General features: G+C 35.4%; 1 protein-coding gene across 2 annotated transcripts in view; it reads left to right on the forward strand.

Moving 5' to 3' along the window:
* The first annotated feature begins 506 nt into the window (after positions 1-506).
* The window catches only part of LOC134792616 (adhesion G-protein coupled receptor G6-like), a 43354-nt gene continuing 17964 nt past the window's right edge, over positions 507-25896 (forward strand). Inside the window, exons 1-2 of one of the 2 annotated variants that reach the window (XM_063763860.1) lie at positions 507-662; positions 25723-25881. The gene's annotated coding sequence lies outside the window, so the exon portion shown is untranslated. The remainder of the gene's footprint in view (positions 663-25722; positions 25882-25896) is intronic. The other variant, XM_063763858.1, reaches the window with a different exon arrangement.

The following is a 25896-nucleotide window of genomic DNA, read 5'->3' on the forward strand; positions in this document are numbered from 1 at the left end:
ATTAGAGCGAATATAACTTTTACATACCAACTTACTTACAAAATCCCTACTCACTCTATTTTCTTTGTATAACAAATTATAGCAACGAAAGCTAGTTCCAGACATGGATATTACGTAAATGTTCATGTCAAGTTTCATTTAATTTGAGCATGTCGTTTTAAACTGAAAGCGTAACTTCCATCGTATGTATTATGGGAGCGGCTTTATGGCGGTGGGTTCGTGTAACTCTTAATAAGCGTTTTGTGTTCACTACACCACCACAAATATTTTGACATCACGTTAATGTTAACACGACATTAATAACAGCTTCTAATCAAACAAAACAATGCCTGTGTTAACAAATCAAGTAATCTTACGCATTATTACACAACCTAGTGAAAACGTTCGCTATATTTTACAAACTTCTTGGCTGTATGTGCTGCCGCTTTCGGCCGGCTTATGTTCCCGCGCAAAAAGTTTAATACCTAGTTTGTGGTACGCGCCGTCTTGAGCGCACGTCGCATATATTGCGCTTGGCGAGAAAATAAATAACGAATTTCGATATTTAAAAGTTTTCGCAAAGTGTAGCTGTGTGATCCGGTGTTAAGTTTTGGGAATGTATTGTGTTTTTTAATGGTTTAAGGAGTGTTCACATGTGTGATTTATCGGCAGTGAAATTTACGGTAAGCTACATTTAAACTATTTTTTTGTAATCTTGTTTGTAAAAACGACTGTTTGTTTCTTAAATAAAGAAATAACCTGTTATAACTATTTTCAGAGGATTGTGTCTAATAAAATTATAATGCTTTCTAAGACCCTCAATATACTTGATTAAATAATTTAAAGTGTAGTAAAATGAAACCACTTTATGAATTACTTATTGTATAAAAAAATATAACTTACTTACTTAACAAGATAAAACGAACAGCGATACATAATCTAAAATCTAATATTACCTACTTAACTATTACAAAAATCTTAGCCTAAATTTAAACCAAACTCTAAACTAACTACAAGCACAAAAACTATTCACAAAATACGCCAGGCGCCTCTCCAGATGCAAAGGAGCCCATCACGCTCGCCGCATGACGGTAAAATATGTTCGTTCTTGAAATATACTTTAAGAAATGAACTACTTTTACTATTAGACCAATACCTAAATTGAGAAAAAATTGCCTACCCTATGGAATATAAATAAATACTGGTCAATCGACCATAACAAATTATGGTAAATTAATTTTAAGTTAGTACAAAATGAGTACAAAACTGTGGGTACTAGACGACGATATACCGGGTGGGCCCTGTAACAGGAGCAATACAATTAAACTATAGGCTTTGTACTCCGAAAATTAACTGACCAAAATTTGTGCGATTTTTTTACACTTTAAAGTTTATTCTAAGAAGCAATGTATTGTAAGTTTTGTTATGTTTAAAGGTAGCGTCAATTAGGGGAAGTATAGGGGACCATTGGGCAGTCGGGAGGCTCGGGCACCCCCTTGTACTTAAATCAGGAAGACAAACAAGTTTCTTATTTTTGGCCGAAATGTAATATAGGAGTATAGGTACTGTATTTCTGTTCGACGGAGCCAGATATCGGCAACTTTGTACAGCACCGCGTGCCGAAAGTTGACGCTCTTGACGCTTTCTGCGTTCGAGAAGTTTTATCGTTTGAGGAGTAACAAGTAACATCACATCGTTCACGAGGATAAGTAAAATTAGGTAAGCGGGAGGAAGCCGAGTTCTATTCAAAGTCAAAGTCAAAATATACTTTATTCATGTAGGCCTAGGAACAAGCACTTACGAATAGTTAGTACATATTATCTTAATCTAATTATCAGAGCAATTTATTGATGTTAATATTATGCCATAATAACATTGGATTATTATACAGATCAAATTTAACACTAAGAATTTCACAAAAGGATCGTCAAACATAAAAAAAATTGTAAAAAAATACTAGTCCAGAATTTCTAAAATAAAATCTAAATGTCAAAAAAAAACATAACAAAAAAGAAGTACATACATCGGAATATCCATTTCCTCATCAATAATCAAATATATGACAAGATCTGCTTGACCCAGTATAGTACCTAATAAATAAATAATCATTTCGAAAATATTGACGCCCAGCCGCTACCTATATCTACGTTCGCGATTGCCCACGTAGCCGTGACGTGTCTGCAATAAACCTTATCGTTATCAAATGGTTATTTAGCTTGTTTGTTAACACTAGGGAGTTAATTAGAGGGGAACAATCTGAACAAATCGCGGTGGAAAACCTATGTTTACGAACTCAAAGGAGTTCGTCATCTTAGCATTATTCTGATTTTCGATAGGGATCGGCTAAGTATCTGTACCTGACATAATAATGTATTCTTTATCAAACAGCGTGGGTATGGTGACAGATGCCATATCAATACTATTTTGCGTAATACTGTCACCGTACCCATCATCATCAGTATTTAAGAGCTATGCTCCTGTCGGTGGAGTAATCGCCACTTTTCTTTTTGCTGTGCCAGCCTTTTAACTCCCTCGTATGACACGACAGAAACTCTATCTTTTATTTGGCTGAGATATGTGAGCCTGGGCCTTCCTCTGCGTCTTTTCCCCTCAATCTTGCCCTCCAGGATGTTTAAAAAGAATCTGTCGTGTCGTATCAGGTGGCCAACCATCTTGCCCCTTTTGTTAGCTACTGTGTCTAACAGGCATCTCTTCTCTCCTACCATGCTCAGGACCTCTTCTTTCGTCTTTCTTTCTGTCCAGCTAATCCTTAGCATCCTCCGCCAACACCACATTTCAAAGGCCTCCAATCGCTCTCTGTCCCGTTGTGTCAACCCATCACCGTACCCATGCTGTTTGAAAAATACTATAGAATACATAGATGTAGGTACAGTCACCTGCAATAATATGTTACTCTTCGAAGGCCGCAAAAATTATTAACACGCTCTTGTAGCTCTACAAACAAGATCGTGTCGTTCGTGTCAGCTACTTATGCGGCCTTCGTTGTGTAACATATTATTGCAGGTGACTGTACAGTGGCCATCAAATAGGTTTATCGAAGCCCCGAGTTCCGGGAGCCGGGGGTTCGGATCCCGGTAAGGGCATACTCGTATTTGTGTTTTCATCACTATGTAGATGTAGGTATGAATTTTAAAACATTAATCTAACAACAATTGTCCCCAAACATTCATTTATTTATAGAGCCCAGGGCACCCGATCAGTCGTAGGGTAATTCGCCAGTAACTGGCCACATGTTAGTAACTGGCCACCCTAAACTAAAAATAAATTCTATTCACCTATAAACAGAATTCATTTTAGTACATATAAGGTGGCTCGTTATTGAAGGCTGGCCAGTTATTGGAACCTTATACGCTTATACTTTACTTTAGCTTTAGTTACCCTATGTGTATTTAAAACGAATACAAAGAATATAAACTAACACAACTATATTTATGAATAACAGTATTTTGTTTATGCTCATTTGTTTGTGAGCTTCCACGTTACGTTCCCATAATTACCCGCGTAAAAGTTCACAAGCCTTTTCCAAACACAAAAGGACTTAAGTAACACCGATATCGAACTAAATCCTACTCTTTTTCGATTAATGTTTGAAGACGGAACTTATGACCGTTAGAGCATGACCCGTAGCAGGTTTAATTAGCCCATTACCATTATAATTGTGAATTATTGTGTGAAAATGAAAACAGAGTAGCTGGGAATATAATAATAAGAATAAGAAATTTTGAAGACAAATGTGGCAGAATGTACAGAAATCTTCAAATTTTCGTATATCTCTCCGAATATAGTTCTTAAGACTTTTAGGTCTTTAAATTTAAAGAAAACAGAAGATCTTTGGGGCCTGTCTGTCAAAGTATTAGATTCCATTATTGAGTCAATTACACCATACTTAGCTGAGATTTTCAACAGATGCATTGATGCTGGAATTTATCCAGATATTATGAAACATAGCAAAATTATCCCTCTGTTTAAATCAGGAACAAGAACAGATCCCACGAACTTTAGACCGATTTCAATACTACCGGCATTAAGCAAAGTGTTCGAGAAACTTATTCTAATTCAACTATTGTCACATTTCAACAGAAACAAACTGCTTGATAGCAATCAATTTGGTTTCACCAAAGGTCGATCAACTACTGACGCCGGTGCGGTACTTCTAAAACACATCTTTGATGCCTGGGAAAAAGGTCAAGATGCTGTTGGAATTTTCTGTGATCTGTCAAAGGCATTTGATTGCGTTGATCACGAAAATTTAAAGAGAAAATTAAGCCGCTATGGGATAAAAGCTAGTGCCCTTGACCTGGTCTCATCGTACCTTTAGGATAGAACTCAGCGAGTAGTTATTAATGGAACTCAATCGGCGGGGTCCCCGGTAGCCCTCGGAGTGCCTCAAGGTTCAATTCTTGGTCCCTTCCTGTTTTTGGTATACATTAATGACTTACCAAAAGTTGTGCAAGATAGACATGATATAGTGTTATTTGCAGATGACACTTCCCTTATATTTAAAGTGGACAGAAAGGAAAATAGCTTCGAGAGCATTAATGACGCGCTATCAACCATAGTAAACTGGTTTACGGCAAACAATTTGCTTTTGAACGCCAAGAAAACCAAATGCATCAAGTTTACGCTACCTAACGTCAAGCAGGTAAATAACAGCAAGATTAAAATAAAAGATGATACGCTGGAATTTGAGGATCGAACTGTTTTCCTGGGAGTCACTCTAGACTCCAAACTGCAATGGCATGCACATATAGGCACTCTAGCCGGAAAACTTAGTTCAGCAGCCTATGCAGTGAGGAGAATCAAACAGCTAACAAACGTAGAGACGGCCAGGCTGGTATACTTTAGTTACTTCCATAGTGTTATGTCTTATGGAATTCTGTTGTGGGGAAAAGCGGCAGATATTCAGACAATATTTGTGCTGCAAAAACGAGCTGTACGTTCCATCTATGGACTGGGCGCTCGAGTATCCCTAAGAGAGAAATTCAAAGAAGTTAACATTCTTACCGTTGCATCTCAATACATACTAGAGAATATTATGTATGTTCGGAAAAACATCCACGAATTCAAGGTTAACAGTGATATCCATAACTATAACACTAGAAACAAACATAAGCTTGCTGTGCCCGCCCACCGCCTCCGTAAGGTTAGTACGTCTTTCGTCGGGAACTGTACACGTTTTTATAACAAAGTCCCCACTGATGTAGTGAATTTACCACTTCACAAATTTAAGTCGCACATTAAGCGCTCCTTGTTAAGTAGGGCGTACTACACTGTAAATGATTTTATAAACGATAGAGATGCCTTTAAGCAGGTAGCTTAATTTCATTAGTATAATAAGAGCTAAATAAATATTGTTTTTTTTTACATTGTGAATTAAATATGCTAGTGTCCAGTAGAATTGACACATGAGACAATGATGTTCTCGCTTGATTAAATTGTTTAATTTAATTTTAGTTTTGGACACTTGGAGACCTTATACATCTCTAAGTATTTATTTATTTATTTTATTTTTATTTTTGATTGTACATACCTATATTTTTAATGTTTCTGACACTTAGAGACCTTTACATCTCTAAGTCAACTTAGGCTAGTAATTATGTGAAGCTATACTGTCTTTTTATGTAACATACGAGCACAAAATGCCGTGTCTTACTGTTACATGTTATTACTATTTTAATATTATTATAGGCCGGAAGCTTGAACATGTCATGCTCGCTTAAAAGTCTTTACTTACGGTGGCGTCGTTGATCGGGTCGCCACTTTCCCGAATGAAGGTTGAGGGAGGCGATGGCTGAGATACGCGTCATACTCGTGAACGGGTGCTGTTTGTGGAGACTGGTCTGTTTAAGCTAACACAAGCTATTATACTTAGTAACTTTATTTTTATTAATTAATTACAGTGAGACGCCTCATTCTGCTCTCGTATGTTTCTTTTCTCTTAATGAATGTATTAATTATACAGGATATTGACTCTTGGAGACCCTATACATCTCTAAGGATAACTTGATAAACTATATAATCTTATAGTTCTGACACCTAGAGACATTTACACCTCTAAATATTATAGATTTTTTTTTGTGTTTTGTATCTGTATTTTTTATGTAATTCGACATTAAGAGACCATATACATCTCTTAGTAATTGTAATACGTTAGATTGAATTGTTAGTTTTATTTTATAAAATTGTTGATGTTATTATTTTTGCTTATATGTAAATTCAATGATGACGTGTAAAAGTGCCCTTGTGGCCTATTTGCTGAATAAATGTTGATGTTTGATGTTGATGTTTGATGTATAGATGAGCTCTAGCCTCCTGGGACCCTGCGTACAACATTTTGTACATGTTCCACAAACTATTCTGAACTTTTATTGTTTAACTAATGGTTCCAGATTCAAAAACCAGGGATCGGAATCGGTTTTTTGCAAAAACTTAAGAATAACCATATTTTTCGGATTATTTTAAACTCAAAATGTAGGACTCAGTCGTGTTTTTAGGTAACGACCTAAGACTTCGTATAATTAGATTGCCCAATTAGAAATTAAATAATTAACAAAGAACGGAAAAATACCGTTTTCGTTCCAATACAAAAAATACCGGTATCCGATCCCTGTCAAAAACAAAACCATTGCTTCTGGGTCTCAGGAGGCTATATGTTGCTATTATGGAAATATATATAATAATATTATAGAATTGGTACTTTCCATCCATGGCCTAATTAGTCCATACTTAATCTGTTGTGTCGTGTCGGGCTGTAGAGCAATAAATACATCCCAATTTCTCAAATTCACCAAAACTAATGAATCTTCTTTAAAATTACATTTCTGTGGTCTTTAGCACGCTATATTTTACTCGTACCGCTCTTATGTCAGTGTCTTTAGAGGCGTGTAAATATATTTTTGGAACGTTAGCTCGTAAAGATGTTTGTGAACTCCACCGCATTCGTATACGAGTCAAATGTATCGTGCTAAAGACCACGGTAATGTAATTTTAAAGAGGATTCATTAGATTTGGTAAATTGTAATAAATCCAGTGGCCCTGAGCGCGCCCAGCCCATTACGAACACTCATTTGTTAAATGGCCAGCTTTGTTAGGGTTCCCGTCGAAACAAAAAAAAAAAAACACGTATATTATTGCATGTATACAATTTTTTTCTTGTTTTGCCTTAAGGGCTTATTTTAGATTTAAGCTAGTTATTAATTTAGTTTAGTAGAACCACTGTATATTTTTTTTATGTAATTTAATATTTAGGTATACATTGGATGTAATAGAATACAGTCCAATTTCTTGTTTTTATATTCCGCGGGTATTGTACTATATGCACTTAATGAAAATTCGACTGTCCCATTTTAAGGTGACGTTTGGATTAAAACTGCACCATCATTACTGCTGCAGTATTGCAGCGCGATGTTACTGTCGAAGTGTCGACTGCAATACTGCAGGAAGAGTCAAAAATATGGGCATCAACATCGATTTTGACATTTTCGGCAGTAATGCAGTCGACACTATCTTTTAATGTCGTGCTGAAATAGTGCTGCAGTCGACTGCATAACTGCATTAATTTCTCGATAAAAAAAATTACCTTTTGCATGCTGTCGCTCTCTAAATGGCGAGACCTATACGCTTGTTTACCACCTTCTGTGCTGCTACAGTGAGCCGTAAGGTTGATTTCATTGGGTAAAATATCATGACTACCCTGGCGACTCATACGGTATGGGTTTAATTGTTTTATAGCTTGAATGCGTGTCGAATTGGGGCGAGAAGGGTTAGCACGCACCGAATTAAAAACGATAGAATAATAGTTAAATATTAGGTATACCTACGGCATGTAAAGAATTACACGATTTTAGAAATACTGATGTGTTCTTTTGAACACCAAAAACTTTCAATGATGTCAAAATAACCATCTCATTAGTACCTAATGCTTTTTCTAGTTTTTACGAATAACATTGGAAAATGCGTCAAATTATACGCATGCGTATATAAACCTATCAGATAATTCGACGAAACCCTTCCAGAAACTTAATAATAAACATCTTTGTGAACAATGGTCATCTCTGTTGGTCAACTTTGTTTAAAAATGAAAACGGAGTATACTTAGCAGTCGCGGTTAGTTAATCACGGTAAAAAATCTTAATTTCCTCGCGTGGCCGTGAGGCTTGACAATATGTAGGCACAGTTCAAAGCAATAACTAGGTACTTAGACTTAGTGCAGGGGTCGGCAAACTTTTGAGACGAAATATACTTTTTTATTATTTTTATTACCTATAAGAGTTAGGACTTCAGAGGGAAAAACAAATTCCATGCAATAAAATAATTGGCTATGCTTAATATACCTACATCAAGTTGTGTAAAATATTTTCCATACGGTTAATCCAGAGAGGGAAATGGGGACTAGGTTTGTATGGAGAAGCGGCCATCCACTATCCTCTTAAGTTATATAACTGCGAATGACTGTACTCTCTTTAGATGTGGGAAACAATTGCTAATTAATTAAATTTAGGAAGGAAGTAGGTACTATTAACGGTGACCTTCCTTGTTTATGTTAAATATAAAGATCCGTTTTGGATAAGATTTTCCATTGGATTGCTGTGCCAAGTTTTTAGCCGACTTTTAAATTTTGTAGAAAGTTATCATTACGTCGGGAATTCGGAATCGATGTTTTTTAATGTATTTTTTTATTCCATTTCTCGTAGATCGCTGGACCAATCTTTAAGTATTATAGGCACATATTTAGAAAGTGGTCTGGGTCTGGGTATTTTTTATATTTTATTTTTGTATCTTTTTGGCAGGTACCTTGTAGTACCTGTCATTTGGTGGTCTGAACTGAGGGGCTACCGCGAAAACAGAAATTCGCAAAATGCGGGGATCTTTCTCTTTTACTCCAATGAAGGCGTAATTAGAGTGACAGAGAAAAATGCCCGCAATTGACGATTTTCGATTTTCACGGTAGCCGTCCTGAACTGTTAATGAAGACTATAAAATGATGACATTTCAAAGTATGTTGTCAAGTTATTTCTATGAAGTATTAAGGCACTTTTTATTGGAAACAGTTTTCATTTATGCAATTATAACACAAATAAAAACATGTTTACGACATGACAAAATATTCAGTAGTAATTAATTTCCTTTCTCCTATTAGGTAATTTTTTTTAAACATGTGTCATGCTAAATACAACATTATAATTCTTTAGGTTTCACCGGAAACGGATTGTTTTCTTAGTGACGTCGACCGTAAAATTAATTCTGATAACAAACTGATAAGAGAGAATATAAACTTATTCTATTTATCAGCATAAAAATAAATAACTGACGTATGGTTGCGTCTGTTTATGCTAATTCATTAATTATGGTTCAGCAGTTCCATTTCACCAAAATATATGCAAATGATTTGTTTTTAGATGAAAAAAAAATCGCTATAAGAATGCTTATAAGATTTGATGAGTTCCGTCAATTTCTCGTGGAACCCATGATCAGCACTCGACTTTGACAAAAATGTTGCTTACTTGACACTTAAAAATATATCATCATCATCATATCAACCCTTTATAGCCCACTGCTGAGAATAGGCCTCTCTTCTAGTACGCCATTTGTCCCGGTCCTGAGCTAATCTCATCCAGAAGCGATTCGTATACATATTGTATATGGATATTTTTAAGTGCCTAATTTATTGTGATAAATTGTTCAGTTCTATTTCACTAGATTTTGTTATAAAATTCAACATGTGTCATCATTCCTATTGGTAACAACATCTATAGTTATATTTTAGTTTAATATAGCAACACCTATTTCAGTTTCTGATTTTCCTGTACTGTTCCATTTTGATTGATCATCATACCATACCACCTATTAAGTTTTAGTAACATACTTAATATTTTAATATAGGATTGAAACTCGTTATTACATGGGTCTCTACAGTGTACGTTTTTCCCTATATAAATCATTATCCGATGTTTGTTTTCCTGAATCTCGGCTTTCAGACACTAACCCCCTTATAAATTCATAAACGCGCTACAAACCTCAATTAGCTAATAATCGTTTGTCCTTATCTGTCATTTTGACTTATGTATTTGTAAGAAAGGGATAAAACATAATCTAACTAAATCAGGCCCGTAAAGTTTTATGAATAAGGGCCTAAATATATAAATAAAGTATTCATTGAAATTCAGTTCTTACGTCACTCTTTATTTATAAATTTTATTTTATTTTTCTAATGAAATATCTTCAGACATATTTCCACCGAGTGGAATTTCGAGAAGATAGTTTGTCGGGTGATTCAATATATCACGTATAATTACAACGTTCATAATGACTGTCTCTCTAAGTATTGACGGAGCATACACTTTTTGCTTTTAAACCAGTCACGCGTGTACATGAATATGCATTTGCTTTTACTTTGTCTTAGGAATTCGTTGGAATTTCATTGTGGAAATTAATTAAGCATGTAAGAGGCCGATTCGAACTTACATTGTGACATAAAAATCATGTCAATGGCGCTCGTATTGTCCGTTTAGACCGACAAAAAAGAGTAGAAATTAAAAAGTGGAAATACTGTAGTGTCATCCCTTTCAAATCAATCTATAGAAAACGGGACGCCACTACAATATTGCCACTTTTTATTTAATTTTTTTTTGTCAGACTATACATGACAATGTATTGACGGGAGCGAGTCGCACGGGCGACTGACATCATTTAGATATCATTTTGATGTAGCAATGTAAGTTTACTCCCTCATGCACTGTTAGTGCTTGATAATGGAGACCTAGGCTCTCCGAAACATGTCGTGTGAGTAACTAAAAACACATATGTCTCGCAATAGTTTAAACTCGAGTCATTTTCATGTAGTTAAAGCGAAATACATGCGCCAGCCCCATTTTCAATCAAAGCTCCCTTCGAGTCTGGTTCTTGCTAAAATGTCAATAAAATCCCGCTAAACGTCTTAGTATCGTGTTTTTTACCTTATTGGCGTGGTGCCCACGCGTATCCGTTTGGTATAAAAATTAAACACGCCATTGATTTTCTTGGGTGGCCCGTTTGGTATTTAATTGAAAATAAAATTATCTCTCGCAAACAGCTTTCGCGGATTATTTTCATAATTACCTATATTAAAAAGCTAGTTGGTTAGACGAATAATGATATTGATATTCATGCGTACATTTGCAGACAAAAATACGTATTGAAAAAACCCATACAGTGGATCTGTGATTCTTTAAACGCAAATATTATAAACGATAAACGCAATTGATTTGTAAATAGTTACTGCAGCATTTAAATCAAATGAAGATTCACAAGATTTAAGCAGGTTTCTAAACTGAAATAGATGTCATAGACCTACGAAAGAAAAAGTTACAAAGGTCTCCAGAGCCTGGGCTCTGCCCTGCCCAGCCCTGGGCTGGGATTGAACAAGCGTCCTCTGCATTCGCAGCAGATGCCTCCACCACGCGGCCACCCGAGTCACGGCAGTATGGGTCGAATCTTCTCTAGTACTTATAATATGAAATCTCTTAAAAGCTTCCGTCGCCCACTGGCCTATTAATTATTACACACTTATTACCTAATCTTATTATGATTTGTTTCGTAGTAATTATATTTCTTACGATAATGCCAATAGAACTTCAACACAATACACTTATCGTAGAAGTCTTGTGGCTTCAATAAAGATAAATTACGAGTAGGTATATCTTAGGTTTTCTCAAGTGCTCTTATGACAGAGGTAGAGTGTAAGAGTGTTGACTCAAATACGTTTCAAGTGTTTTCTAAAAGCCGCGTGTGAGCGAATATGAATAAAATTTAAATTCGTTAAATATTTAACATCTTAGCCACGTAATACAGTAAGTACAGTTAAGTTTTAAAACTATTTAATTGCTTTAGACACTGTACATGCAAACATCTATAAGCTGATATTTTTACCTAATTGCATAAAACTTATATAAAATTGCTTAAAGTCGCACGTCATCACATCAGGTTTGCTACACATGACGCATTTCCCCGTGAATACGAGCACACTTTCATTTCATTCAGAGGCTCTTTTAATCCTTCAACAATACCGACGTTGTTTTCATACCTTTTTTCAATTAAGCATAGATATTCAAATAAAGCTTAGGTACTCCGTTGTTTTGTATCATTCGATCGGAGGTTACGATTCGCGCCAACATAAATAAAAGTCGGCGTTGGCGCCTATGATCTATTCTTATCACACGGACATGCATATCGATGTACTAGTGTATTTTCTAATCAACACAAATATTTACGAGCAATATCTCAATTATATGCTATCATTAATTTTTACTGTAATTTATTCATTTACAATCAATTAATATGACAGGTAAATATTTTTAAACAATACTGACACAACACCTAAAACTAAAACTAAGTAATAAATATAAAATATCTCTCCAAAGCTATCCTTCTCTGGAATGGAACCTAGAACGCTCGCGGCCTTTGAACCGCCAGACTTAAATTTTGCTAATATGTATAAATAAAATAATCCCCTGGGGAACAGAAGTAGAGCAGATCTAATTTATCCTTTTGCTTTTATTTATAAATACAACGATAGGTAAAACATAATAAAAACACTTAAATTTAAAATTAATTAAATTAAAAAAAAACAACGGGTTGCACTCCGCGAGTGCCGGCAGAAGTGAAAACTCAATGACAAAATGTCTGCAGCACTATGTAATATAATTGAGGTTAACGCCATCTAGCGTTATTTCGTCGCATTACTTGAAACCCCTAAGCACATCACTGTGAGTACTAGAGTTATATTAGTACCAGTTTGAGGGAAACTCACTAGATGGCATTTAAATCAAAAAAGAAAAACTCAATGACTTTGTAACAGTCTCCGTCACACGTGACGTCACGTCTTATGTCTTACGCTCTCGCGAGTTTAACTTTTCCCCTTCACAAAAAGTGCTCAGCGCCGCTAAAGAAGTTTTCACTTCAAAAATCTCTAAGGGGCTGTCCATAAATTACGTCATCGATTTTTGACGATTTTGGACCCCCCCCCCCCTATAATCATCCAAAAATCATGCTTCAAATGACCCCATTTCCTCCTACTTCATGCTACCATCATCCGATGTCCAGACCCCCCCCCCCTAATTTGAAATTACGTAATTTATGAATAGCCCCTAAGCCGTGGTCGCTCGGTTCTTTTTAAATACTACTCCTGATGGTAAATATGAAAACATTTCAAGAAGTAAGTTTTCATACACGAAGGTAAATAACCAGTGGCTTATTGTCTTCGTATTATATATCAACGAAGTTATGAGAAAACACAATATTGTAGTACCAACAGGAAGTATATTTCCTAATAAACGTAACGTGTGAACCAGCCTGGGAAACTAAGTTTTATTTTACGTATATTATTAAAAACATGTTCACACCAAATTATTTTGCATTGTTATGATTGTTACCTAAGTATAATATTTGTTATCGCTCCAGGAAGTGAAAGCTCGGAAATACGATAGCACGCTACTTATTTTTCTACAGTCTATGAACAGATGCTTATTAGATATTTTGTCCTGACAATCTTAATACATAATATGTATAAACCTGTAAAACCTGTTAACGGTTTTATGCACAGTTGGAAGAAATTTTATTAGTTTTTTCTTTATTTAATACCGTAAAATGGGGTGAGTAGGGTTCGCGGGGAGAGTTGGGTTATGAATGGGGAGAGAAGGATTGAAAGGGGGGTGAGATGGGTTTTTAAGGCTACTGCTACAAAAATAATGTATTCCAATTTAAAATGGAGCTATAGTAATACTCATAATAAAAAAAAAACGATCCAACAATCTTCCAAAATCACCTTTGTATGAAAACCCAACTCATCCCAAATACGAGGGACTACGGGGTGAGGTGGGTTTTCCTGTTTATCGTCAAAGTTATGAAATGGAACTACCCAAAATAAAATAAAAACTAAAATACAAACGTCCGGAACACTTATATACATTATATACACCATTCAGTTTGCATATGTAAAAATAAAATGTTATCGAGGTTTGAATGTCAGTTTTGCGCCAACTCACCCCATTTTACGGTATATTTTTATAGAATGCATATACATTTTTAAATAAAGCATGCCAGTGAACAAAGCCGTAGTACATTCAAGCATAAGGTATTATTTTAATGTTGGTGGTTGGATCCGACATTGACCAAAACGTGAGGAAACGTAGGAGAGCCAACGCCAAGTCAGTATCCAAAGATAAGGTGTAAAACAGCTTAAAAAGGGCTCATTGAAAGAAAGGACCAGATTCCTATATCCGTGGGAATACTCCATCGCCAACACGAGTTCATAAGATTCGAAATGACTGACTGACTTTCAAAAGAATCCATTCACAGACATACAATTAAAATAGTACAAAGTTCAATTAGTTGCAAATTGAAGTTTTTATTCCACGATTGACGGCAACCCATAATTATAAGTGGACAATGCCAGACAATGATTTCTTGCTCCATTGACAACGTGATTGTTACAAAGCGAAGCTAGGAATTCCGTGAATTCTGAGAAAGATCTAGACTTGATTATACTATAGTAGAACGAAACACTAGGAACCTATAAATAAATAAAATAAATAAATAAATAAATAAATATTAGGGGACATCTTACACAGATCAAACCTAGCCCCAAACTAAGCAAAGCTTATACTATGGGTGCTAGGCGACGATATACATACTTGTATAGATAAATACATACTTATATACATAGAAAACAACCATGACTCAGGAACAAATATTAGTGTTCATCACACAAATAAATGCCCTTACTGGGATTCGAACCCAGGACCATCGGCTTAGCAGACAGGGTCACTATCCACTAGACCAGACCGGTCGTCAAGACTAAACTATTCTTCCTATTAGTTGCTTTCATACAGTCAGTCATTGAGTATTGAGTATACGAGTATTTCATTCGATAGCGAGCGTGACGTGACGTACGCGTTTGCGTTAAGTGTCACGCGCATTGTAATTAATTTCATATTTTAAACGAATTAGATTATTTTAAATTTTAATTAAACACACAGTTAAGAAACACCAAAGGAATTCAGAATACGAACGTTCAGCAACAGTAGTACGTAGTTAACCTTCTATCAATAAATTTACGGAGCGTAACCACAGAAAAAGATCACGAGAAAAACCAATGTCGTTGAAACAATAAAATGTACTGTTCTGCGTTTTATCAACAAGCCGGGTTTATACGAATCTAATGACGTATCGCGATTGGATTGTAAAATTTATAAATATATTACGTATTGATATTAGCAGAACCCTAACATTTTTAGGGTAAGGAAGTTTTTTTTACCTTGTGACAAGTAGGATGTTGGTTGTACTAAACAACTTTTAATATAGGGACCAACTCCCAAACGCGAGGTATAATTCATCCTAAACAATACATTAAATGTGATATGGCGATCAGAATTATTACTGGGTGATTTGTCGGCGCATACCGTGTATCTTGTATGTTGTATAAGAATCAGGACCATTTCTAAAATAGTTTTTTAGCGTCACTGAAAAGTGTCCACTCAGTTTCTTGTCAAGATACGATCATACAAAAGAGTGCGACTGTAGGTGTAGTGTAGGTACAATACAAACACAACATTTTAGTCAGAAAATTACTATCCTTCTACTATATACATAACGAATTGCCTTGTTTATCGGTGCGAGTGTCTAGACACAATGCCAGTGACAACTTGATAAGTAAATAATAAAGACTGCTAATAAAATGTGTTTCTGTCCATTAACTACTTTTAATGAGATAAATTGAATGTTTTGTTACATCTGGACTTTCTGACATCAGGGAATCATTACATTCGTACTAATTTACAATGGACAAGACACCTAGCCTCTCTGACACTTGGACATAGTATATGTCCCTAAAGAAACAGCCTCTCACACTCAATGTATTTAAATTCAATTCTTTTTTTTCGTGTAATTTTAAATTTTACTGTGTTCACCATTTCCTAATTTAAACTTAATTTACCGGAACGGTCCAATTGAAATCAATTGGAATCCGACGAAACAAGATGAGAAACATTTTTTGCTAAGTTCATATCTCTATCAGTGGCGGCGCGTGGAATTTTTCGCTAGACAACTCGGAGCAAAAAAAAAACACCTACATGAAACACCTACATTATGTACTTATTTTTTCATGATAAGCGAAGGTAAAGTAAAGCGCTAGGTGTGTCCTTGAGTTCGTTCTTTTGCAGTTAGTGTATAACCACCTTTGCCATACTTGTCATCACTGACGTCACATAAACAGTGTATGTCGTGTATGACAAAAGCGAATTCCTACTCCTAAATTCCTAACAATCCTAACTAATAAGTTTAACTAAAATTTCATTTTTGGTACAAGCTTTTATCGCTGACTATACTTTTCTTACGACAGACAACTAATACTCATCGAGACAATTCTAAAAACCCCTAACACAATTAGGTTGCGTTGTTTCATCACAGAGTTCTTATGGCGACCTCCTGTCTCCATCATCAGATCAGTTCGACAGTATGATATTATTGTATTGTCAGCAGAACTACATACAGCTGCCAATTTTCATGACGCTACGATCCTTGGAAGATGTTTAAATTAGTTACCTTAGATTCCATTACATTAGTTACATACAGATCGACCTAATAAAAGCTTGTTAAAAACAAGGACTGACCTTGAAACACCTGCACGAACAATACGCAACACTAATAACACTCAAAAATTCACTGCTTTAGTCTTTATATATAAATATATGCACACAACTAAGTAAAATCTCATTAAAACCTATAAAACTCTAATAAAAACAACAATAACAACAAATCTTGGCAATAACCGGAACGGAAGTGTTGTCATAATATTATTCCATTTTCACCCACGACCTACGGACTTCCAAAACCTATTACTACAAATTTATAAACAGTACTTTCTTTGAAGAAACCCTCGTTATCAAATTACCTTAACTAAACTTGCGACTCCATAATATTCTTAGATTTTGTAATAAAATTTCTTTTTTTAAAGGTTTTTAGAAAATTTGGTATTAATGATAGCAAAATACAAAAAAAAAATTACCCATTAATTCAATTCAATGTTTTGGTACGGCAACATTAACCACACGAGCGGCAAACGCGACTCGATTCAAAATTGTGAAACATTACACTCCAATATAAATCTTACCTATTTGTATTTAAGGTTTAAATTCAAATGAAGCAGACACCGTTGTGGTACTTGTGGTGCTGTACGCACTTACGCCACTCGCGGACTTTGACTGTGTGCGTGCATTTTTCCAATATAAACCTTATCATGTTACGTTTAAGGTTTTTATTTAAATGAATAACTCGATACAAAACCGTGTTATTTTGATGCGTAAATACGCGGACTTTCTTTAGCGAACTATATGAGCGTGTGCGTGAGTTTTCGTATGTGTGTGGTGGCTCATGAATGAATACTCAAGCTTAAACTTAGTCGCCCGCGCGCCCGCTATGATTAGTTGAAATTTAATCAATAGTGAAGCTTTAGTAAATCGTGTTATCGATTACAAGGTAATACGTAGTGTTTTCGTTATGGATATATATGTAGCAATAAATTTTAGGCAAGCCGGTGGGAATCGGGTTGTATGAAGCCGCCGCTACTGATCTCTATGTACTATATGTATTGTATGTTGTATGTCTTAAATCTTAGTGCTGTCTTAATGATTACTGCTCTCTGTTAATATAATAACATCGCCATCATGTCTGTAGTATTGACTACATATAAACTCTGCAGTATTTGCAATTTACTTGTGGTTTTCCCATAATATTTTATTACATATACCCTTATGCAATTTATTTATATGTTGGCCTATTTTGATTAAAAAATGGCTGAATCTGAACAAGGGATTTATTTAATGGGGTATTCTTGTTATGAGTGTACACATATTTACAGACATAAACTTATGATAACACAAGACAGGAAAAAACCGGCAATGTGCATGTCGGATCACGAATAATTGAGGGGTCCCGTGCCGTCATAAGATAGGTACAAATCCCACACAAGCAAAAGTAAATATACCTAATTAAAAAAAACCGGCCAAGTACGAGTCGGCCTCGCGCACGAGGGGTTCCGTACCATTACGCAAAAAACGGAAAAAATCACGTTTATTGAATGAGAATAACCCCATTTAAATATTTATTATATTCTGTTTTTAGTATTTGTTGTTATAGCGGCAACAGAAATACAATCTGTGAAAATGTCAACTGTCTTGCTATCATGGTTCTCGAGTTACAGCCTGGTGACAGACAGACAGACGGACGGAATGACGGACAGCGGAGTCTTAGTAATAGGGTCCCGTTTTTACCCTTTGGGTACGGAACCCTAAAAACTACAATTTTGCCTCAGTCCCCTCTTAATTGATGATGATTAAAACTTCGAACCTACACTAATTAACATCAAAATCAAATATAAATTATGATATTTATTTATCGTGCATTTTGCTCGTAGGTACTTGTGCGTACAATGTATTGTCGCGAGCGAGACGCACGATAACTACATCAAATCATTCATACAAATTCTGATGTCAGTGTACGTTCGAATTGGCCACTAAGTCTAACAGTATGTTTGTTATTTCTAATTATCAAGTGACAAGTGACATTCATGGTTATCTTATGAAACTCACGATCAACTTGCACCAAACAAGGTAAATTGCCGGAGCATTGTCCTATGGAATCTCTTCAACATCCTGTTTATTGCCATGGTTGTTATTAACGTGTGCGTTTATCTCGATTAATGAACTTATTAGGTACCTTTCGTATTAATACGATGTACCTCTTACATAATTTATTTTGTAAATTTATTCCAAATCTGAAATTACGAGAAAAATCCGCTATGTTAAGCAATTATTAAAAGCGTTTAAGGCTGCGTTAACCTCATGGTGAGGGTATAGATAGATTCACGAAAGCTGGCGCGGATGTTATGAGATTTTGACAGCTCAGTACAAATCTATCGACAGCTCTTATGAACCAAAACCCAAAATTATGGAAAAAAGATTTCTAAATTATAAAGGTCTAAAGTTGAAACTCTATGTCCATGGGGTCCCAGCGCGCATAAGTTGTTCGCAGAAATCGCGAAGCGTCTGGTTGACGTAACTGGTGACCGAAGAGCTGGTGGCTACCTCGCACAACGTATCAGCGTTGCGATCGATACAGCGAGGAAATGCCGCCAGCATCCTTGGTACAATGCCTCAAGGGCCTATTTTAGATTTAAGCTAGTTATTAATTTCGTTTAGTAGTACCACTGTATATATGTATATTGTATGTAAATAAATGATTTTACTGCATAAAAAAAAAAACAAAAAAAGGTCTACTGCTGTTGTGTAGATGGCCTTTCCAGACTATACATTGATAGCGTTCCATAACAACATACAATGCGCTAACTATGCCACAACAATGTTAAGTGCGACTGAAAATGCACTTCCTATGTTTTAACACGAACACTTTGTGGTGAAGTTCTGATAATTGAATGGTCTTTGAAGCTGTTTCCTTGATTATTAGACGTTTACTTCAATAGGACAATTATTCGACCAAGTGTACAGTCGAGTTCACAAAAATCTTTACAGTACATATGGTGCTACTTTACCGCCCTAGGGCGGGATTAAGGACAATACGTGACTATGTCAAAAATTTAAAGGGCCATATGTACTGTAAAACGTTGTACAATACACGTGCGAAAAGGTAATTCGCAACTCGTGACGATTTAAAAGACTTCCTTCGGTCGTGTTTCAATTTATCGCCACTCGTTGCGAATTTCCTACTTTTCGCACTTGTATCGTAATGTACTATTTATACATATACGTTCTGTAATAGACGTCTACGTAGATAAAGACATATTCTTAAAAAGGCTTGATATTACCTGTTTCCTACGTGATTCTTGAATAAAATATGAGCTATATCCTTTTTTGGTTGAATGCTTAGAGATGTTATACCCATGTACGTCCCTTACATAGTTACGTACCCAACATATATAAATACTCCTCGAGTTTAATAAAGTCACTAAAAGGTTATCATTGTCAAACTGTTCAAATATGTACACGCTATGAGTAATCCAAAATTGACACCTACAATTACTTTGACCTTAGTATTGCTCAATGCACTCTACCTATGCCCACTGCCTGTAGTGAGATGAATATGTATGCGCAGTATGCTAAATGCTTGTACGATGGCGTCAACTCATTTAGAAATGATAACCAGCTACAAATAGTAAACCTAATTGCTTCGAAGGAAGTCGGTCATATAATTGTGATCGAACTTCACTTACAGGTAAGTTCGTTTAATCACTAAGTATACAGATAGTCCTTTAGATTCATCATCTTCCTCACGTTGCCCTGGCTTTTTGCCACAGCTCATGGTAACCTGGAATCCGCTTAGCAAATAATCCCGAGAGCGTACGCACTAGTTTTTACCAAACCGACTGCCATGTGACCTACCCGATTAGAAGTAGTAACGGACGAGCGAATAGCAGCGAGTACTTTAGTATAAGAGTTTAGTAATGTGCACAGTAGGTACCTAATCGTAATCGGTAAGCTATGGAAAAATACTACTTTAATTTACTACCTACATCAAATTCCTTTTAAGAACTGCAAAATAGTACCTAGAACTATCATTACAATCATGTTGTCAACTACAGAACGTGACGCCAAGCAAACATGGGGTCGCCTGATAAACGCTGTGTTTACTCTGAATTACCTACTTATTTGATAAACAATTTCGCTATGGTATGAATCATCAAATAGCAAACAATGCAGGCATATGTATATGAATATGATTTCAATGTCAATTTGCTTAGTGAATGGTAATAATAGTATAATCTGGAATGTTTTCTTGAATAGCATTTAATGTATGTAAGTAGGTAGTAACTTTGTGACTTTACATGAACATGTTTATATTTATAGATTTTTCTTACTTTCTGCATAAAAACAAAGGGACAACAAAAATCCAGCTTAGTCGAATTTGCGCCTTTGTAAGCAACTTATATTGTGAATTTTATTTGTGAATATAATTTCACATAAATAACAAATGTATCTGAATACTTACTTTTGTTTTAAGTTGCTCAAATGCTCAACTTACTATACTCGAAGCAAAACGTATCTAGTTATGAAATATATTTAATAGGTACTGTGAGTGTTGGAAAGTTGGTTACTAACATTACACTCATTTCATACCGTAGCCCCTCGAGAAACGTCGGACGGACGCTCATTCCACAGCCGGAGCGTCCATAAAATATTCATTAAATTGTCGAAAGTGACTCTACGTTGGAATAGACTACAAGATATCCTTATTGATAAGATGACTGTGACAGATAGTGACGCAGCCGCATCACATAACCGTAAAACTGAGTAGACGGGCAAGTTAATTGGCGATGAGTTCGTCATTCGCTGCACCCAGCTGACGCGCCTAGAAAAAGCCAATGCCCCTGTAGATAACAATCAATGATAAAATGAGTCTGAGACATGTATGGGAGGTATCAAGTGTGTATTCTTTATGCTACAGCTCTAATATCAATTAAAGACCATTGCCTAATAAATGGCGCTCCTGCGCTCTACCGCAGGGTAAATCAATAAATAGATAGATATTTGGGGACAACCACATACACCGATCGACCTAGCCCCAAACAAAGCAGAGCTTGTATGGGAACTAGGCGACGATATACATTATACATACGTAGATATATAGATAAATACATACCTACTTAAATACATAGAAAACACCCAAATGCCCTTACCATCGATACAGGACCATCGCGGCTACATAGGCAGGATCACTACTCACGGCCATACTGGTCGTCAAATTTAAGAAATTATCCCGGCTTGCTAGCCGATATAAACCACTGGCCCAGGAATAACCATAAAGATAAAATGGTGAAGTGGTACTTAGTAACTGTAAAGTCATCTTTAACCTCACACGGATGCTATTGACACGGTTGTGTAACTAAATAGTACCTATTGGCGAACGAGCACGCGCGGACAAATACCTACAAGAAGCGACATTTCGAGTTAGAGAGACTAATTTTAATTTTATATAACTTGCAGTACATCTCGTTTGCACCAATAAACGAAAGTGACGGCCGGGCCAAATCCCCTTTTCATACTATCGTAGTCCTCTCAGGATATTAACGACAGTATCGAAAATATTTTGACACCACAGCTATGCTCTAGGATCGTTTGATTTATTTCGAATGGTTAATTAAATAAAAAAAAAGTAGGAGCATTTAAAAATTTGTATGGATTTTGTATTTCGCTCCTAATTTTTATAATAATCAAAAAATCTAAAAAAGATAATCGAATTGATTTCTTTTCGTTTTTTTTAGATTTTTTAATATCAAATTATGCAATAATATTTTCCATAATGATCCATAGAGGAAAATGGGGACTACGTTTGTATGGAGAAGTGGTTGTCCCCTTTACTCTTAATAAGTATAGAGCGATATGCACTGCGAGTAATATCAAATCAAAATTAGATTTTTCAAGATCAAGTTTAGGTACCTATACTAAATGGAGTTCTTAGTGCGCTAATACAAGATATTCTAGTTGGTGCTATATATCTTCAGATAATTTGTCACAGCGAAAAACTGTTACAGTACATATTTGTATATTTATACAATTTTATACCCTATTCCCTTGACATAGGTTCCGAGAAAGAAACATAATTGGAAATACAGAACACATTTGTCACGATGTGAACGATCACGCTTACTTCTTGGAATGTGCTGGGAATGCAATTGATGGTTGACGGATTAGCGATAGGCACGCTATAATGTTGCGATACTTGCGATCAATGGCATTGGGTATCTATTTCTAGCTTAAGTCTAAAAAGATACCGATTGTATGATCTGATCAGGCCTTGGCAGAATAAACAGCGTTGCAATTTTGCCTCGCTTGCAAATTGCGACAATATGCTGAGTCAAAGCCTTTTCCTTGCTGCACACATTGCTGGACTCAAGTGTAATTCATTTTTCTGTCTGTGTGTATATAATTTCTGTCTGCTGTCTTTGCATTGTTGTTGTTATCCTATTCTTTTTCATTGTTTTTCATCTCTTTGTCCTGTGTATGTGTGCTTTATCGAATAAATGACTTTCTATTCTATTCTATTCTATTCTATCTGTACCTAATTAGTACCTAAAGGATTAAAGACATATATTATGTACCTATTCGTATTATACGCCCTACTAATATTATACTCATAAGTGTGAAAGGAACTCATTCTATCTGTTAACTCTTCAAGCTTAAACTATCCTATTCCTTCCGCGAAACTCAAACTAGCTGCATACCAATTTCGTCTAAATCGGTTTAGGGGCTTAAGCGTGAAGAGGCAACAGACAGACAGATAGTTACTATCGCATTTATAATATTAGTAGGGACAATAATTCTAATAGGATAGAGCTCATGAACCTAGTTTATATTAGGTATTGTGAGAAATCTTTAAAAACGTCGAACCGCAATCGCGAAAACCGAGGCGTAACATTTATCCAACAATTTTTTGTTTTCTTATCGTCTGTGCTGTGAGTCAACGGGCGATAAGATAGTGTCAGTTATTCTAATTTAATCATATCACGATTGCTATGGACTCTGAGAAGAAACCTTTATCTAAAATAAAATAAAAGTCTTTAGAAACGCATGAAAACATTTTTTCATTTAAATAAATTTTTAGACCGATTTCAAATTAAGGGTTTTTATTCCCGGAACCAACTTTCATTTCAACGCCTGTTTTCCATCTAAACCAATTTCATTGAAATATGTATATTTAGCAAGGAGTTCCTTTGCCATGAAAAGTTACAGAAAAACGTTTTTTTATGAAAACGTACCTTTTGTTTAGCTTGTACAATTTAATTGCTTCATAAGTATAGGTAGCAACGATCGTTGCTGATTGTTACAGATCGATTGCACTTGATCACGCCATGATTAATCGTTTCCTCTGAACTTCTTTATTACCGGGTTTATTTACCTTAATTTGTAGGTAAAATTCTATACAAAACGGGTCTTTTAATTTGCTCTTTCTAAATATGAATACATAAATATAAAAATATTGAAAATGAAACGTAGATACGACAGTAGGTACCTATTGTTTCTTTATTGTAAACTTACTTGCCGATCAATTTTTAAACATGCAGATACGTCTGGTATTTGGTATGGTATGGTGGTCTGGTGGTGGTGGTGGCTATTGGTTCAAGTCCTGCCGGAAGCGTACATTTTTGAATTTTTTCCTTTAATATAAAATTTACTTGCCGATCTCATACATTAATTAATTAATTTATTTAAAATAATAGCAATATAAACCTACATAATATATACAAATATGCATACATGTATATAAATAAATATGGTATATTATCTACCCAAGTATACAAGTATAATGCGGATCATTTATCTTGTTTATTAATATCTTATTTATTAGTCGTAAGATTTATGTACTAGGAAATATATTTTATGCGTTCCATCCTAATACCAAGAATATAAATTAGACTATCTTTGCAGTTTCAAAGGCACGCATTATTAGTAACTAACTCTACTAGGTAGTGAAATTGAATAACAATAAGTGCTCTGTTTTTCACAATCTCAGTACGGAGCACGAGTTTAGTATTTTATCTTTATGTCTTGGTAACAGTTTAATTTATAGGTACATACATTTGTACCTGCGGAATTTTCCGTATGACAGATTTGACCGTATTGACGGTATTTACACTTTTTAGTAACACCACATTCTTGTCGCATTTCCTAATTGATTCCAACAATTTTTGTCAGTTACATACGTCAACAAATACCAAGAACAGCTCAATAAAAACGTACATTTCCAATAACTGATGGTGATGTATGATTGACAGCATTCCTCGGCTCCCGACTACTTGTAAACAGCCGGTTTTATCCGTCTGTGTATCCGTCTCTCACTCGTTTGAAGTTTGCGTATCCTTTGTACGGTCAACACTAAAAATATCGAACATTCACGTTATATATCTGATATATCTTAAAAATTCGTCTTTGGCAAAATACCTTCCGCTAAAAAGTACAAGAAGCGAAAGCCATTACAGAAAACGGGAGTTTTTTTACAACATCCTATAAAGATACCTTAAAAGTTCAAATATACTTAGTCAACTTCAAAGACCATAGTCGGATTTCCATAACTTTACAAACAAAGTGAGGGAGTGTCATAATAAAACGACATTAATAATGAATTGTTACACTTTGTTATTGCAAATGCCATGGAGAGGAGTTGAACCGAGCTATGGTTCAACTCTAGTAACCCTCGGCCCCTAATTTACTTTGTTTTTTTAGAGTTTATGATCACACCTTTTAAAACAAAGTTCCCGCCGCGTCTGTCTGTTTGTGTGTATGTATGTTCGCGATAAATTAAAAAGCTAGTGAACGGATTATCATGCGGTTATCATATCGGGCGGGTCGCTAGTGTAATATATATAGGTATAGGTAAAACAAATAATAATTTAAATTTATGCTATGTAACATCCTAATTGTGAATAGTTTTTGACTTTTCATTTATAAAAGTTTAAGTATTTTAAATGTTGTTTCTCGGAATAATTTAAGCGATTTAAGTACTTAAAATTTTGAAATAATATTATTTATTTTGCGTCACTGCCACATACACTAATACTGGTTATAAAAAAAAACATCTGAAGACGTGTCGTAAATAGGATCTCAATTACATTTGCAACACTTAATCAATTTTCCTTTTCCTTATCCGGCAAGCCTAACAAAGTTTTATTTTTTACAGGTCCAAACCCAAGGCTCGTCACACCCAGCTGAACTTCTGGCTTGACACACGCGATAATAAACTTTATGCCCACGGGGCAGAGTCGTAAATAGACATGGTCGCAGTCAAAGCGCTGGACTGGCGTTTCGTGCATTGTTTAGTAACGTGAACGTGAAAAAGGTAAAGGTTTTGTGA

Source organism: Cydia splendana, chromosome 8 (genome assembly GCF_910591565.1).
Source record: "Cydia splendana chromosome 8, ilCydSple1.2, whole genome shotgun sequence".
NCBI classification, from domain to species: Eukaryota; Metazoa; Arthropoda; class Insecta; order Lepidoptera; family Tortricidae; genus Cydia; species Cydia splendana.